General features: G+C 42.2%; 1 long non-coding RNA gene across 1 annotated transcript; it reads right to left on the reverse strand.

Moving 5' to 3' along the window:
• Positions 1-597: 597 nt before the first annotated feature.
• Positions 598-3,168, reverse strand: LOC120057901. The gene is made up of 3 exons (XR_005477971.1): positions 3,069-3,168; positions 2,661-2,819; positions 598-1,016 (listed from the first exon to the last, which is right to left on the reverse strand). It is a non-coding gene; the product is annotated as an uncharacterized LOC120057901 (long non-coding RNA).
• Positions 3,169-7,900: the final 4,732 nt, after the last annotated feature.

A 7,900-nucleotide genomic window follows, 5' to 3' on the forward strand; every position in this document is an offset into this window, starting at 1 on the left:
TTCCCAACACTAGATGGCCCAAAGAGAGTGTCAGTATCAGTCAGTCCTTCTGGTGAACTAGTGGAGGGCAGTTCAGTGACTCTGACCTGCAGCAGTGATGCCAACCCACCTGTGGACAAATACACCTGGTACAAGAAGAATGTTACCCAACCAAAAGCGTCAGGGCAGAGTTATAGCATCACTAACATCAGCTCTGAGGACAGTGGAGAATACTACTGTGAGGCTGAGAATACAATTGGAGCCCAGATATCTACACCTCAATTGATCATGGTAGCCGGTAAGATGTGTTTTTATTTTAAATTTCAAGTTACACTATCAGATAACATTCATATCATTCTTTATGCTTTAGGGAAACAAGCTTCTGTGAAGAATGCATCTATAGGAATCATAGTGGTGGTTCTGGTTCTCATCCTCTGTCTCTCTGTCCTTATGTGGTTCAGGTGAGTGTGAATAATTTACCTCTTTTTTACATTATGTTTTTAATAATTGATCTTGATTGATTTGAATTGATTCATTGATTCATATGTTCATTCATTCTTTAATTTACAAAACAGGAAGAAGGCCTCCAAATCCACCTCCGACACAAGAGACAGAAGAGACACAGTAGACAATGGACAGGTGAGTGTTGGAATCAGTTGACTGAGAACTAAAGTGGTCTTTGAAGAGATGGACTCAATGACTGTGATATTACTTTATTTTTCAACCCTCATGTTGTCTGTCCTCTCTCCTCATCAGGGAGACTCTAGTCCCGTGTATGACAACATCTCAGGCATGGCCATGACCCATACTGCAGCACCGACAGTGGACACAGACAACCAGGATAACGTTCACTGCGCCAGCACCCAACACAGAAACCAGGAAGTGCCTGAATACTCCACTGCCCAACCGTCTCAACCCCAGAAACAGGAGGAGGATGTCCAGTACGCTGCTGTGAAAGTTAACCACACCAGTGCTGTTGACATGCCAGTAGAGACCACTGTGGTACAGAACACTGGAAACACCAGGTTTTAGTGTAGCTGGTGAAAAAGTAAAGAGAAAGTAAAGAGAAATAAGCCAATTGTTATGGATGAATTGTAGGGATATTTTCCAACTATTCTTCTTGTATAATATGTTTGCTTCAAAAATGCATTTATTGTAAAGACCTTCACTGACGTTTTGGTTGTTAGGAAGAGGCCTCATGAAGACAGGACGTCAGCTCTGCATCCCAATTTAAGTCCCTCAGTACTTCTAGTTGGTGTCAACCACAGACATCACATTATTCTGTTTCACACTGTCAGTAGGTCCCCTTCCACACCTGGTAACATTCATTTACTACATCACTACACCCTGGTTACACCTCTACCTCCACACATGGTGACATTAATTTACTACATCACTATACCCTGGTTACACCTCCACACCTGGTGACCTTAATTTACTACATCACTACACCCTGGTTACACCTCTACCTCCACACATGGTGACATTAATTTACTACATCACTATACCCTGGTTACACCTCCACACATGGTGACATTAATTTACTACATCACTATACCCTGGTTACACCTCCACACCTGGTGACCTTAATTTACTACATCACTATACCCTGGTTACACCTCCACACATGGTGACATTAATTTACTACATCACTATACCCTGGTTACACCTCCACACATGGTGACATTAATTTACTACATCACTATACCCTGGTTACACCTCCACACCTGGTGACCTTAATTTACTACATCACTATACCCTGGTTACACCTCCACCTCCACACATGGTGACATTAATTTACTACATCACTATACCCTGGTTACACCTCCACCTCCACACATGGTGACATTAATTTACTACATCACTATACCCTGGTTACACCTCCACCTCCACACATGGTGACATTAATTTACTACATCACTATACCCTGGTTACACCTCCACACCTGGTGACATTAATTTACTACATCACTACACCCTGGTTACACCTCCACCTCCACACATGGTGACATTAATTTACTACATCACTACACCCTGGTTACACCTCCACACCTGGTGACATTAATTTACTACATCACTACACCCTGGTTACACCTCCACCTCCACACATGGTGACATTAATTTACTACACCACTATACCCTGGTTACACCTCCACCTTCACACCTGGTGACATTAATTTACTACATCACTATACCCTAGTTACACCTCCACACCTGGTGACATTAATTTACTACATCACTATACCCTGGTTACACCTCCACACCTGGTGGATGTGTGGAGGTATTTTATTTATGTTTTATGGTCCGACAGGAAGACGAAGTGATAGGATAATAAACCATTGTTTCTCGCCTAAGGGAAACTGACCTGAACTCAACCCCCTTGAGGCCTAATTCAAAGATCTCCACCAGTCTCCCCCAACACATTCCACAGCCATCTGTCTCCTACAGAAAACCATTAAACTTTGTATAAGACTTACATATCCGTTTTGGCATCATATAGTGCTAAATGTCAGTGGGGTGTAGAGTTCATGGTGAATGCTGATTAATGCATAATTTCTAAGGCATATTCCTGTGGTACCAAGTACTAAGGAACATGAGTATAGATGTACTGTAAGAGGATGGCAGTTAGTGTTAATGTTAGGCCTCCACCTCAGCGGCATCCTCAGTGAAGAAGGCTTTCACCTGCTTGCCCCTGGAGACGTGCTTGATGCACTCCAGCTCCCCACTGTAGTTACTGGGATTCTGGAAGTGAATCTCCAGGTAGTCCCGCAGGTCCTCCTCATCCAGGATGTCTTCTATATGGTTCAGGAGGATGGTGCGCTTCGGAGTGCCGCAGAACGTCTGGAATAACAGAGTGGAGAAAAGTTCCAGTGTTAATTTCGAAACACAACCAGAACCAAGTCTGGATTTCTGTTAGCATTCTGTCACAGGAGACTACCACACAGTAGATAGGCATGTGTTAAAGTCCTGCTCCAACAGAGAATATATAACCCAATAAAGTAGCATGTGGTGCCTGATTGGGCAATGCTTATGACATACAGTACATAAATAAATGACAGGGGAAAGATTAGTGAATATTATTTATCTTACCAAAAACTTCTTCAGCTGGTAACTGTAAACGAGGCCAACGTTCACGTTCACTTCACGGTCGACATCCACACTGTACTTCCTTTTCAGGGCCAGACTCTCTGCCACATAGTAGACAAAAATTATATTTTCTTCTCTGCTTAACCATGTTGAATACTGCACTCACAAATCAAATCAAATGTTATTTGTCACATACACATGGTTAACAAATGTTAATGCGAGTGTAGCGAAATGCTTGTGCTTCTAGTTCCGACCATGCAGTAATATCTAACAAGTAATCTAACAATTTCACAATGAGTGATGGCCGAACGGCATAGGCAAGATGCAGTAGATGGTATAGAGTACAGTATATACATATGAGATGAGTAATGTAGGGTATGTAAACATTATATAAAGTGGCATTGTTTAAAGTGGCTAGTGATAAATTTATTACATCAATTTTTCCATTATTAAAGTGGCTAGAGTTGAGTCAGTATGTTGGCAGCAGCCACTCAATGTTAGTGATGGCTGTTTAACAGTCTGATGGCCTTGAGATAGAAGCTGTTTTTCAGTCTCTCGGTCCCCGCTTTGATGCACCTGTACTGACCTCGCCTTCTGGATGATAGCGGGGTGAGCAGGCAGTGGCTCGGGTGGTTGTTGTCCTTGATGATCTTTTTGGCCTTCCTGTGACATCGGGTGGTGTAGGTGTCCTGGAGGGCAGGTAGTTTGCCCCCGGTGATGCGTTGTTCAGACCTCAGGTGCAGACCTTCTTCACCACGCTGTCTGTGTCGGTGGACCATTTCAGTTTGTCCGTGATGTGTACGCCGAGGAACTTAAAACTTTACACCTTCTCCACTACTGTCCCGTCAATGTGGATAGGGGGGTGCTCCCTCTGCTGTTTCCTGAAGTCCACGATCATCTCCTTTGTTTTGTTGACATTGAGTGTGAGGTTATTTTCCTGACACCACACTCCGGGGGCCCTCACCTCCTCCCTGTAGGCAGTCTCGTCGTTGTTGGTAATCAAGCCTACCACTGTAGTGTCGTCTGCAAACTTGATGATTGAGTTGGAGGCGTGCATGGCCACGCAGTCATGTGTGAACAGGGAGTACAGGAGAGGGCTCAGAACACACCCTTGTGCGCACGCCAGTGTTGAGTATCAGCGGGGTGGAGATGTTGTTTCCTACCCTCACCACCTGGGGGCGGCCCGTCAGGAAGTCCAGGACCCAGTTGCACAGGGCGGGGTCGAGACCCAGGGTCTCGAGCTTAATGACGAGTTTGGAGGGTACTATGGTGTTATATGCTGAGCTGTAGTCGATGAACAGCATTCTTACGTAGGTATTCCTCTTGTCCAGATGGGTTAAGGCAGTGTGCAGTGTGAGTGAACATGCACACACACACACACTAATGATTAATAGAATAGATCTACTGTACCTCCAGTGTTGAGGAAGGTGATTTTTCCTTTCCCAGAGTACATGTCATAGTCCAACCTCTCCACCTCCCCTCCCCCTCAACTGGGCTTGGAGAAGATAATCTCCAAACAATCTCTCATTTGCTCCTCAGGCATTGGGAAGGGGGGGGGGGGGGACATTGGAGAAGTTGACTGTCTTTGTGGAGACATCAAGGTGCACCTGCACAGCGACAGCCACAAACCTTGTTCACAGTGCGCCACCTTGTCAACAGTACAGCACTAAATCAGCCATAATATAAGTAATGGTGGACAAATTTTCTTGAACGTACCCCTAACTCCTAACTCAAAGTAGATTGGAACATGCCGTTACACTTTGCAGTAAAGACGGTTATTCCCTAGCCTAGCACACACACAGACTCCTTGGTAAATGAAATCATTATCAGGTGTAGGAGATTGTCTTTTAAGGGCCACTAAACACACCGATTGGCACGTGTGTTTGTCTGTTGCTCATTAGAAAAACGAGATTTCAGTTTTGGAGGTGTGTTTCATCCCCATTTCGTTATTGACGTTTGTCCCCCATGAGACACTGTAAGCACGGAAGCCTATTTCACTTCCTCAAAATAACCATAATGATGTTTTTGCCAAGGATGTTTTAGTTTTACATCTAACTAAGGTGTTTGGTACATTATTTCTCAAGTCAGAAAATGTGCAACGTTTTGTCTTATGAAAACAAAGTTGGAGGTGCTGGTCAGGTGTGTCTCACTGTCTATGCTATTGGATAGAGCAACCACCGCAGCTGTTCACCCCATGTTAGTGGGCAAATGGACATCATCAAATCAAAACCCAAGCCTCATTTACCCGTTGTGACGCACAGATGTTCCAAACTCAGTTTTAGAAGAGACTGACTTTATGACCAAAAGTTAACCTATTTACACTTTGTAGTCAATTTTGACAGTAGAATAACTGTTTCTGACTCGAATCGATGCCACATAGTCCATTTTCAAAGGGATTTGTTGCTTTTTAAAGGCAGTCACTCTTTAATGTCTTCAAGGTACTTAATTATAACATTAATTGTGTGAACTACTGTACCTCAAACTTGACAGAGGGGTCCAGTGTAAGGCTTTTAGGCTTCACATACACCTTGTCTTTGTCACAGGACACAGTGCACTTGGCCATCTTCAGGATCTGGGCTGCCACTAGGGAAAAAAGGGGAATCCCAGTATTACACATACAATGAACATAGATAACTCTGGAATAGGATCAAATCTGATTTGTACAGTACATTACTATACATTAATTTGTCCTTTATCAAGCCACAAAAGTAAGTGATCTAGCCTATTATATATCAAAGGCTAATCCAAAATGAGAAGACATGGTCCCTTTGTCTGTTCATATCTGTACCTTTTTCCTTGATGCACTGACCGCTGTCATCGCTGCCCTCGTTCTCCTTACTGGTAAACGTCACTTTCTTCTCAGGGATCTGGGCATAGATCTGAAGCCAGCAGAGTCAATACTGTGAGTGTTTGTTTCTTTTTAGTCCCCTCATATTAAGTTCATATCAAAGCAATCTGTTGTTACAGCCTGCCGGTCAAATTGACAGAGGGGTGGACATTCTGAACCTTGTTTGAAGTCAGTTATTTTTGTAGGAGCTATTGAAATTAGAAACATTGAAAAACACAGAAAAATTGCGTGAGATGAAAATAGACAAACTAAGGGGTGTGCAATGTGTAGGCCCGCTGAGTGTACATTCTGAACCTTGTTTGAAGTCATTAGGTCACATGACCAAGGAGCTATTGAAATTTTGAATTTTAAAACATTTATGTAAAAACGTGTGAGATGAAAATGGACAAACTAAGGGGTGTGCAATGTGTAGGCCCACTGAGTGGACATTCTGAACCTTGTTTGAGTCAAATAGGTCACATGACCAAGGAGCTATTGAAATTCGAATGTAAAAAAGTTTAAACATTGTTTAGGCTCCCTAACTAATTCATCTAGGAATACAAAATGCTGCTCACATTTCCACATGTTTATTAGCTTTGGAAAGCGAATGAATGTCCAAATCGTGAAAATAAGACCTGTTCAATGTTGTGCGCAATTTTTCCAATATCATGACACTTATTTGGAGTCTGTGACTCAAGTGGTTTGAAAGCGCGAATATCCGTCGAATATCCCATTTGAAACTGGCTTTACCTCAGTGGAGAACCGATTCTCTTTCTTGTTCAGTAATACTTCCAAGTTCCTCGAAGTCACGGGGTTAAAATCAAAAGTGAAAGTTATTTTATGCACTATACAGGGCGCAACCATCAGGGCTCAACACAACATATTAATACGGGTTTTCCATAATAACCGAAGTGTTATTAGTGTCGAATTTCAGAATCGTCTTTCCCCTGAGACACGAACTGTCACTTCAACAGGACAGGTGAGCAATCAAAGTTTCTGAAATAAGAGTCATACAAATATGATCATGTTTCAATCAATATAGGTCGACCTAATTGTCTGAATAATGACGGAAAAAACAGTGATTTTGGAGGGTCTGCCAGACGACCTAGACAAAATTAGATCCAAGTTGGATTTGTACTTCAAAAACAAAAGAAGGTCTGGAGGAGAGGTATTACAAATTCAAGACTATCCTGGGGACAAGAAGAAGGCTCTGCTCGTTTACCTCGAAGATGCATGTAATTATAAAAATATTTTGAAATCAAGATATTTACATGCTGTCAATTTAGACACAATCTGATTGTGAATAAATTAGCCTAATTATACAGTGTATCTATTGTGCCCAGGCCTATATCTGAAGTATTGTGATAAACAGTTAATTTTGACAAAGTTCTGAAGCACCAAGATTGTGTTCAGTAATGTAATGTCTTAGGAGCCAAAACAGCAGAATCTGGTTTTGTACAATGGATTAATTAGGCCGAGACTACATATACTGTACCTAATGATGGTATTTGATCATTTCCCCAGCTCTGCAGAAAGTGTTGGCTAAAAGAGATCATAAGATAGATTTTAAAAAACCCATTGGGGTGGTTGAGCTTCAAGTGAAACTGAAAGAGAATGGCGGTGAAACAAAAGTGAAGAATATTAAACCACCTCTCTTACCAAAAAGAGACAATCTGACTCTTGTGGGGAAATCTGCACTCAACACCAAAGAGAAGGTGAGCATTTGTTTATTTGTTATATTGCGTATATTGCAAGTTTGCCATATTACAATATTTTGACATGTGTTTTTCTGTGCCTGTCTTTATCTGTGATGTAGCAGCCAGTGTCAGATAGTCAAGCAGGTAAGACTGATATTCATAAAGACACTTATTCATCAATATATAACATCAATATGGGAATCACATTCATGTCAATTCTCTCTTTCTCTCGCTCTGTGTGTGTGTGTGTGTGTGTGTGTGTGTGTGTGTGTGTGTGTGTGTGTGTGTGTGTGTGTGTGTGTGTGTGTGTG

The sequence above is a fragment of the Salvelinus namaycush genome, chromosome 13 (genome assembly GCF_016432855.1).
Source record: "Salvelinus namaycush isolate Seneca chromosome 13, SaNama_1.0, whole genome shotgun sequence".
Taxonomy (NCBI): Eukaryota; Metazoa; Chordata; class Actinopteri; order Salmoniformes; family Salmonidae; genus Salvelinus; species Salvelinus namaycush.